This window comes from Peromyscus californicus, unplaced genomic scaffold (genome assembly GCF_007827085.1).
Source record: "Peromyscus californicus insignis strain IS unplaced genomic scaffold, ASM782708v3 Scaffold_17__1_contigs__length_78620276, whole genome shotgun sequence".
NCBI lineage: Eukaryota > Metazoa > Chordata > Mammalia > Rodentia > Cricetidae > Peromyscus > Peromyscus californicus.
In genome coordinates this window covers 17,553,778-17,563,942 of record NW_026294469.1, presented here as the reverse complement: position 1 = coordinate 17,563,942, position 10,165 = coordinate 17,553,778, and the positions used below count along the sequence as shown (strand labels likewise).

The following is a 10,165-nucleotide window of genomic DNA, read 5'->3' as shown; positions in this document are numbered from 1 at the left end:
CCACTGTGGGATGGACCATCCTACATCAATTAGTAATCGAGACAATCCCTTACAGGCATGCCCACAGACCAAAATATCTAGGCACTGTTCCTCTGCTGGAGCTTTTTCTCTTAGATGACTAGTCTTTGTGAAGTTTACAATTAAGGTTATCAAAGACAAAGTGTTTATCTTACTAATTCAATAAAACTACTCAATAGTAAAAACATATCAGTACAATTATGCCATAAAAAGCTTCATAAGTAACAGTTAAAAATCCTTTTCTGTTAGACAGGGTAGAGTTAAAATTGCACTGTGACTTGTAAGTTTCTTTAGATTTCTAAATTCTTTGACCTAGAGAAGTGTTTCTTCTCCTTCTTCTTCTTCTTCTTCTTCTTCTTCTTCTTCTTCTTCTTCTTCTTCTTCTTCTTCTCTCCTCCTCCTCCTCCTTCTCCTCTCCCTCCTCCTCCTCTTCTTTCTCTTATTTGCTATCATCATCTTCTCCTCTTCCTCTTGCTCCTTCTCCTCCTCATTCTTCTTTTTGTGTGTGTGTGTGTGTGTGTGTGTGTGTGTGTGTGTGTGTGTGTGTGTATGAGAGAGAGAGAGAGAGAGAGAGAGAGAGAGAGAGAGAGAGAGAGAGAGAGAGAGAAATTTACATCTCCATGTACTTGTTTGTGTGGCTGTGTACACCTATGAACATGTACAGAGGTCGCACTTGGATGCTGGATGTCCTGCTCAACTGTTCTTTTTCTTAAGCCTCTGATAAATATTCTCAATGAATCTGTAGCTTGGTTGGTGACATATTGATCTTCATGTGCTGGAATTTAGGCACTATTAACCATGCCTAGATATTGATGTGTGTCCTGGGTATTTGAACTTAGGTTCTCATGATTTCTCAGTAATTACTCGTATCCCTTGAGCCATTCTTCACAGACTCTGGCCTTTTTCTTTTCTTGTTGTTATTGTTTCTTGATGCCAGTCTGATATAATTACAAAACCCTAAACATTATGTTAGGCTCAGGCAAAATCCTCAATCATATACATTTTTTAAAAGTGCTTCTACTGACACCATTTCTAATCTCCCCAAATTTCTTAATATTAAAACCAGTCATTGTGGCATATGAAACAATGCTTCACATAGAGGATAGGAAGCTCAGATGGCTCATAGAAGATCCAACAGAATATAATATTTATATAGGAAGAAATAAGGGTGGAGAGTCAGTTCAGAGTGAAGAGAGACATACTACCTCATGAACTGGTAGTCTGGCATGGGTATGAGAATCTGAGCTGGAAAAAAATTCTCAATGGCTCCTGGAGCCCAGGAGTGATCAGGATAAACTTCACAGTGTCCAGTTCCAAACAGGACTCAAGATAGGCAAAGCACTGGTGCCCAAGCAGGGCACACAATGAATGTAACTCCACTTAGTATGCCAGAGACTGAACTAGATGATATCAACTTTTTTGAACAATAGTCTGGTCCAAGTCATTGTTAAAAAATAAGAAAATCATGATGCAAATTATATTTCTTGAAATGGAAACATTAATACAGGGAAGAGTTTGCAATATACTAGTCAGAAATCAATTGCAAAACTCCTCTTGTCAACAATAATGTAAAAATACACACAGGCATGTGTGTGTGCACACACACACACACACATATTACAGGGGCAGGGCACAGATCAGTGGCTGACCTCTTGTGTAGCATGCATAAGATCTTGGTTTCAGTCCCAAATACTGCAAGAGAAAACATTTGTACTAGAACATATTGATAGTAGTTATTGTGGATATAGCAAGTCTGTGTTCTTAATAGTCTTCCCTGTGCTCTTTACTCATTCCCTACAATGCTCATGTTTGTTTTCTATTCATCCCTTTATAGAGTGATAATACTGCAGAGTAGTTCTGTCAGTACTTGTGTGGCTATTGTCTGCAATAACTTTAAGGAATTCAGTATCAAAATACTATGGATTCTTAAGAATGGCACACTAAAAGCTGAGATTAAGTGAATGTGTTTGTCATTGTGTTCTCATAGCTAAGACATGTTTATGTTACAGACTCCTTTCATTGGCAATTAGTGACACCTCTATATATGTGGCCAGGTGAACCTGCCTTGCTATAATATTTAAGCCAACTTTAGAATTCATAAGTCTATGCCAGTGAACATACCACAAGCTTTCCTAGTGCCCTAAAGGGGACAGGAGAGGCAACAGTTACTAGTGACTATGTTTTGTGCTCCACATTCTACAAACTGTTTTTATCAATATGTGATAACTTTGAAAGACAAATCTACTTGCCTTTGAGTAGATGGCTAGCATGCAAGGTCATAATCAGGAGAGTCACATTGGGTTAAATCTAGAAGACACATAATAAAGTGAAGAATTGACATAATTAGATATAACTCATCAAAGTATCTAACTCTTCCCGATAATAAGGCCTCTGGGTGAGTTATTTTCACTGACTTATCAGGTTTGGCTATCATCCTGTAAAAGTAGATCAAGTTAATAAGTTAATTGTCAAACTTGTTCATACCTTATGGATCACGTATGTACTCTCAGGAATTTGATTGGCACTCTGGGAGACTAGAGTTACAAACTGAGTAAACAGGAGCAATAACTGAGAGTTTGCTGGAGACAGTAGAGAATATGGTATTTATGACTAAGCCCAGCAATTGTCTTTGGAACCAGATGTCAGAATTGTTAAAGGGATATACTATTAAGATGCATCTCTCCAAAGTTGCCTAAAACCCTTTTTCCATTTCACAAAACCAAACAGGGAATCAACAATTTTAATTTGACTTTTATAGAGAAAGGATAATCAAAAACAACTTATATTTTTAAATGTACTGGTCAAAAAATGAGAGAAGCTATATCGAGTGGCATATAAAACACACTTTAAATAACAGTATTTAATATTTTATATTTTCATTAGATAATTGCCATTCAGATGCCTGAGTGGTGAAAATGGGTTTATGAAAAGAATCATAATATGAATATGATAATTACATCCTCAAAATGACATTTATTGGCATTCAGATCTTATTATATGCTCTCAGCCAAAAACAGAAATAAGTTAGATGATGTTAGTTATTAGGCAAAGGCATGGTTTTCCATTATACAATATTTAGAAAGTTCAGAGTGTTTCCAAGGCAACCACCTATACATTTTCTTGCAAACAAGCATCCAGAAAAGTTTGTTCATTATTTGAAATTTTATTTGAAAGACATGAAACAAATGTATCTTTACAAGTCCTCTTCTATCTCTATCCAAAATTCACATTAAGTAACTGCTCTTGGTGGAGGAGTTGTTATGAGAAGAAAACTGGAGAGGAAATGTTTTTTGAGTGAATCATTCCAATCCTCAATGATCAGGTCAAGAACACTCTCTAGTCACCTACAACAGTCTCCTTTGTCACTGGTAGAGGGACAAACCCAGTGACTTAAAGGAAATATGCCCAGGAGTCAAGGAACAAGGAAAGTCTCTGGAGTGAGGAAGATGGTCTGGAGTACAGAAGGATGCATACTATGTGTCCCTGGGAACAGCAGCAGTGAGAGAATCTAAAATTTCCTGAAGTAAATATTATCAAGGTCCAGGCCAGATGCTAATAGTTTCTGTAGAGGTAGAGTTCAGTGATGCTCAAGGTAATCAGTCTTTAGATGTAGACTCCAAGTCACAAAATGTTCAAAGAGGGTAGAATCTCTGTGTTGGTGGGATGGAAGAATGTGATTATTGAGAGTTGAAGGCACAACTCCAGAAGCCTGGAGACGATAAGGCAATGTGGAGTGAATCCATAGCCTCTCTGGGAAGTCATCTATTACTACCCAGGTCGCTCTTCGCATGACTTTGTTCTCCAGTTAACCATGAGATCTCTAAGAGCAGAGACCAGATTTTAATTCTCCTGTCTCAGTGCTTCCCACATGGAGAGTTCCCAGAGAACATATGGGTTGTGAAAATGGCTCAGAGAAATGATAAATGAGTAGAAAGACAGGCTGACATATATATCTTTTAATAGAATGAAAAATTGTCAGGTCATTTTCAACGGCCCTATAAATATGCTTGTATCTTACCTTCTAGTATTGCTTCATTCTCAGTTTTGTCAGCTAGAAAATGGCCACAACAAGTTCTATTGTAATGATCTAAGTGCCAGGCAGAGGCAGAATGGTTACTGTGAGTTAGCCTGTGCTACACAGTAAGTCCTAGGCCAGCCTGAGTTTCCATGTCAGAAACCATCTCAAAAACAAAACAAAATGACTGGAAACACGAGCTGAAGACTCCGTTCAGCACTTACAAGAACTTGTGGCTCTTGCAGAGGACTGGAGGCCAGTTTCAAGGACCTATGTTTAGCAGCTAACAACTGCCCATAATTCCAGACTCAGGAGATTCCAATTCCTCTCTGGCTTAAGCAGACAACTGCATGCATGGGCACATATACAGGCATACACATACACATCATAAAATATAAAGATCTTAAAAGTACTGAAGAGGGAGTCAACAAAGACAGGGGAAAATAGATGGTGTCATGCAATGCAAAAGGTATCTGATGTGTTCTGTGATACTGCTTCATAGGTGCTTTTGAAAAAGGAGATAGTGGTATTTTCTCTAAATAATCAAAGACAACTTGCCTTCTATGTTCCCTGGCTCTGTTGGTTTCTCATGGCAGGGGTAGCTTGCACCCAGTCCCTTTCCTCCTGTGGACTTTCTCGTGCTCATCAATCACATGGCTTTCCTAGGTTTCTGTTTAACAAATTTCTCTCCCCATTTTATTATTTCCACTGGTAACATTTACGGAGACCCTGGGAAGTACTGGAAGGGGCCTAATGACTTTGCAAGAAGTAGCTTATTTAAAACACATCCTTAAATAAGGAAAGCTATTTCTGTTTTGTGGACTAGGCTCTGCAATGGAGAAAGACACAATTAGAATTTACACCTGTATGCGGTTACTGTATGCCAGAGAAGGGTTAGAACCTGGGATGCCAAGGCCCATAACATCATCAATGCCTCTCCTTCCATTCTGCTACATTCCCACTGGCCTCACTCTTCTCATAGGAGAATAAAAAGGTGCACCATAATAGAATCCAGCTGTTTAAACTTTGGAAATTGTATCTCATTTAATTTTAGGCCTGTGTTCTGTTTGGTTCATGCTGTTGCTCACCAGCTGTGATCAGTAAATGGTTTCAGAATGATGAGCCTACAAGTCTACTTAGATATCCCCATGTCAAATTTATGTGAAAAATCAGAGGAATATTGCCGAAGGCAGTTGAAGTCCTGACTCAAGAATGAGTTTTTGAGTCACATTTCCTTGACAAAAGCCTCCTTTGCTTGTTTGTTTTAGTGAAGAAGTTATCAAAATATGTTCACATTGAAACACATTGTTTTCTGAAGGAAAGCAATTAATCATGTATTTTAAGTGAGTACATCCTGGCCAATGAATGCATTTTGAAAATGAGACACTGTGCACTTAAATGGTAAGTTTTGATGTTCTGGAAAACTCAGTTATTTTTTACCTCTTCCTTCACGCAAAGCATACCCAACAAATGACATGTTGTTCATGTCCCTTTTCTGTGGGGCTATTGCCTCAATTATCTGTGTGATTGCTTCATTGTGGAACTTTACTTTGCCTGTGCAGGGCATTGCCCTGGCTCATAATTGCCTGGCCTATTATTTGCAGCACATGGATAATTACTATGCTGTGAACATCAATTTTGCTGCATTGTGCTGAGTGGCGCTACTTCCAGGGGAAATGATGATAGTTGTGGTTCTCAGTAGGGGGTGGGCTGTTGCTCAGGGCTAGAGCACTGCCCAGTAATTCCCTCTTTACAAGTAAGACTATACATAGTACATCCTAGAAGTCCTTCATTACAGCATTTGTTTTCTGCTTGTTAACATCATTTCACGCCGGATGGGCATCAGTGCAATTTTCCATTTTGTTTCATCAAATTAAGAGAAGAAAGGAGGCTGTCTTGTAAGGTTTTTATTTTATAGACAGTTGGTCATTTCATTAACACTTTTCATATTCTTGTTTGCTACAATAGATGATGACGGTAAAAAGATTTTCCCCCATTAACTTCGGAGAGAACAGCATTTTTATTTATTTATTTATTGGGGGTTGGGGGGAGGCTGAGAAGTATTGATCGGCCACAAAGGACATTTATTAAAATGTAACCAGCATCTTAACGCTTGCAAGTAGCTCACACTTTAACCGATTAAATAGTCATGGAGAAAGAAATCAATACATCTTGGATTCCTCAGCTTTGGACTCTGCCAGCAAAGTGGCCTTGCAAATTAAGAAAGAAATAAACAAATGTGTTTGCTCTGAACGTTTAAAGCACTTCAATCTGGTAGTAAATGCATTACTAATATTGGTTGAGTGGGAGGTTTGCATGTGGTTACTCTTGTGCAATGTTGGGAGTAAGTAAGAAATCCTCCCTTGGAATTCCTGGCCACAACTGGAGGTAAAGTTACTCCATGGCAGAGATGTTGCTGGAGTCCAGTGCACTACAAAGCACAAGGTAAAGTCAGGAGACATTTACATAGCTAGTACTGTAAATTATATTTTGTTCTTTGTAACTGTTTTATTGCAATTTAATTGATAAATTAACTAATTAAATAAGTGAATCTCAATTTATGAGCCCAACGAGTTGGAGCTTTTGATCTTAATGTTGTGATAAGTAGTAGTCTGGTATTAACAAAACATATGTGATACAAAAGAAAGGCCACATTATTGATATTACTAGCATCCATGGTGAGTTAGGATTCACTACCCCTTCTAGGGCTTTAGCACAAAATCTATCACTTTGAAGTCCGCATCTTGGATGTGTTCAGAGATGAAAAAATCATCAACCAACTGAATGGCTCATTTTAATATTTGACTTACAGAGCTTTCTTAACATTGCCATTATGTTGAGTGACATGTTACAGACATGTTAAAATTCCACTGCCAAAATTCATCTATCTGTTTTAATTTATCATTCAAGGCTTTGGTGATAAAATGTCTGACAGAGTTGGGCAGTGGAGAATTTGAAATGTACCACCAACTCATTGTCAGGGATGCCCTGGACCCAGTACCTGCAAGTCCCAGCATAAGAGTGCATTCACAATTGACCTGTGTTCAAAGGACCCCAGTGAAATTGTCAGTGTGACTGGAGAATCTACGTCTTCGGTGTATCCTAAAGACTTGCCAGATTGCCTGAGCATTCTTTGAAAATGAATTTAAAATGTTACTTAGGGAAAAGTGGCTTATTCCAGGATAAGACATATGGTGTTAGTATCAGCATCGAGGAAACAGATAAGGTATGTTTTGGGCTTATCATATTTACATAGCCTTTTATAAATGATAACTTTACTTGGATAAATTGTATTGTAGTCTATGAAAGTGTACTTTCTTGTTCTTGGTCCATAGGGGGTTTGAACCCAGTGCTGTCCTTTAGCTGTAAGTGCTTTGCCAGTTCCCTCACTGTGAGCAGTAGTGCCAAAGTTAGGAATATGACGAGGATCCTTCCCATGGGACTGCTTTACCCTGCATCCTCCCCTTCCAATGGGGCCCCAGCAGTGGTACTTCCACACAGGATACGCCCTCATCACTGATCTCAGATGGAAAATTCAGCACGTCCTCCTGCTGTGCTCTGCACACTGGGTACATTCTCATCTTTATCTTGCTCTTAGATATGAGCTTCCCATCTTGATAATAAGCTCAATGGAGGTAAAGGAAAATGAATGTTCCTTAGATATTAGCCCTTGCCTATACTTAGCACATTTTTGTGAATACAATGTCCATTCGGAGTGTTTTTAAAAATGTCAAATTCTTGAAAATCTTATCTCTGCAATGTATTTCAATTTAAGAATTTGTGCTGTGAAAACTTCATGTTTAAGTTAGTCTTAAAACTTCAAATTATATGCTATCGGTATACTTTATTACATTTATTATTATGTTCCTGATTGATATTGCTTTCTCAGGAGCTTTCCTCACAGTAATGCTTACAATATATTTACAAGGATGGACAAGGCATGTGCTACTAATGAAGAAACAAAATATGAATAAAGCATAATGAATAAGATATTTACATTAGCTTTAAAACTCTCACATAAGGGAAGCTTGCTTTTGTAGTCTGAGTAGAATGAAGAAAAATTCATGTAATAATATCATTAAAAGACCAAACAATCTGAGAAAAGAAACTCCAGTCATTATTGGCCCCTAAAGTAGAATTGAACTCATAAAAGAGCAAAAGTGGAATTTTCAAATGCTTCAGAAACATTTTTAAAGACAACCAGTTAACAGTGAACAAAGAAGAAATTCAAAGAGCAAGAGGTACAAAGTTCTGAAATCAGTAAGGATCTCATAAACCAAAGATATATGAAAAAAAAAAAGTAAGAAATAAGTCCGCAAGCTCAAAGAATGAGCTGAGACGTCAGGCCTGCAAAGATAAAGGAGGCGCTGCACAGACTGAGAATATTATCTCTTTACCCAGCAGAACAATAGTGGTGGGCTGGCCCCCCCGCTTCTCCTGCGAGACAGGGATGCAAAGATAGCGAAGGCCCAACGACTACTGAAGGGTTCTCATTTTAAGGCTCTCCTGAAAGCCTTCTCCTGTCCAAGGTACTAATGTATGTGAGGTTTGGTGTGAGTGTGTGTGTGTGTGTGTGTGTGTGTGTGCACAAGTTTATAGAATTGGTTCTTAGCATGTAAACAGCAGTCATTTCCACATTTACTAGAACAACATGAAGCTGTATTTAACTCAGTGTCCCCCCCCCCCCCCCCCCCCCCCCGAGGTCTGTGCTGGATTCAGAGGATAGTAGACTGAATTTGGCTGTCTCTGTGCCATAATATTATCCCAGGCTTGCTTTCTTCTCTTTCTTACATGACTGTTTCTTTTCCACGCATAACCATTTCCCTTCTACATATTCCTACCATGAGGACTCTTATTTTAGTTCCCACACAATGAGGTTCTTATAAATTATATTGTGCCTTTGGGTTGTGTCCACTTTTTCATGAGATAATTCTATTACAAATGATCTCATTTTAAGGTATGGAGCTTATCTGCTTTGTCTAGTACATTCTGTATTAGAGTTCTCTAGGGATATAGAACCAATACCTCCTGTGTAAAGGCAAGCTCTTTTTTTATGAGAACTAGCTTGTGCATGTAGAGCAGTCTGTGTGTCACGCCATGCCATGTACATGGTGAAGAAGCAGGAAACATACTGATATTATTCAGTTGGAGTCTTGATAGTTGGGAAGAAGAAAAGGGGGATGATCTAGCTTTTATAAAGAAGCAGTAGAGTTTGTCCTGTATCTGCCATGTTGCTGAGTCTTATGACTGGATTTTGTCACCTCACCTTAGTGACAATAACCCTTTACACAGTCTACTGACTGAAGTCCTAAAATCTTCCTGAAATCCCCTCAGAGACATACCTATCCTGATATCCTTTTTCTTACTGGAGTTAATATAAAATAAACTCATTCAATTATCATCATTTTAAATGCAGGCCCTTAATTCACACGTGGATGGCCACCCCAGGTATAAACTCAGCCTTTTCTTTGCATTTGTGCATATAAACAGTGGTCCCATGCTTCTTAGTGCAGTGTCATAAAAATAGCAATCAACCATTGTGTCCAAAAGTCTTGGCTAGTTAGCTGGTTAGGTTTTTTTTTTTTTTTTTTTGACTCAGCTAGAGTCCTCTGCGAACATGCAATCTCAAATGAGAAAATGCCTCTATCTGGTTGGCCTGTAGGCAAGTATATTCTTGATTAATGATTAACATGAGAGGGCCCAGGCCACTTCTGTCCATGCTATCCCTCTGGGCAGGTAGTCCTGGGTTGTATGTGAAAGCAAGTTGAGCAAGCCATGAGAAGCCATCCAGTAAGCAACATTTTCCATGGCCTCTACCTTAGTTGGTGCTTCTTGGATCCTGTGCTGAATTTCTACCTTGGCTTCCTGCAGAAATGGACTATTATCTAGAAATGTAAAATAAGATGAATCTTTCTTCTCTACAGTGTTTTTACCCATGGTTTCTCACAACAGAGAAACAAACTAAGGCACCTTTCTCAAGAAAGTCAGCTTGCATTTTGTCACAGCTACCTATGAAACACAGACTGCCACCAATTCATCTATCCTCTGATTATATTGTGTCTTAGGTTCTGGAATAGTGTCTAGTGCAACACAGTCTACAAGTCTGTATACCCCTGAAAGGTATAAGCCATT

The 10,165-nt window shown here is 38.6% G+C and overlaps 1 long non-coding RNA gene across 4 annotated transcripts in view; it reads right to left on the bottom strand.

Annotated features, from left to right (window-relative positions):
- Positions 1 to 10,165, bottom strand: part of LOC128112611 (uncharacterized) — a 235,094-nt gene that overhangs the window by 209,742 nt on the left and 15,187 nt on the right. The window lies entirely within an intron of this gene.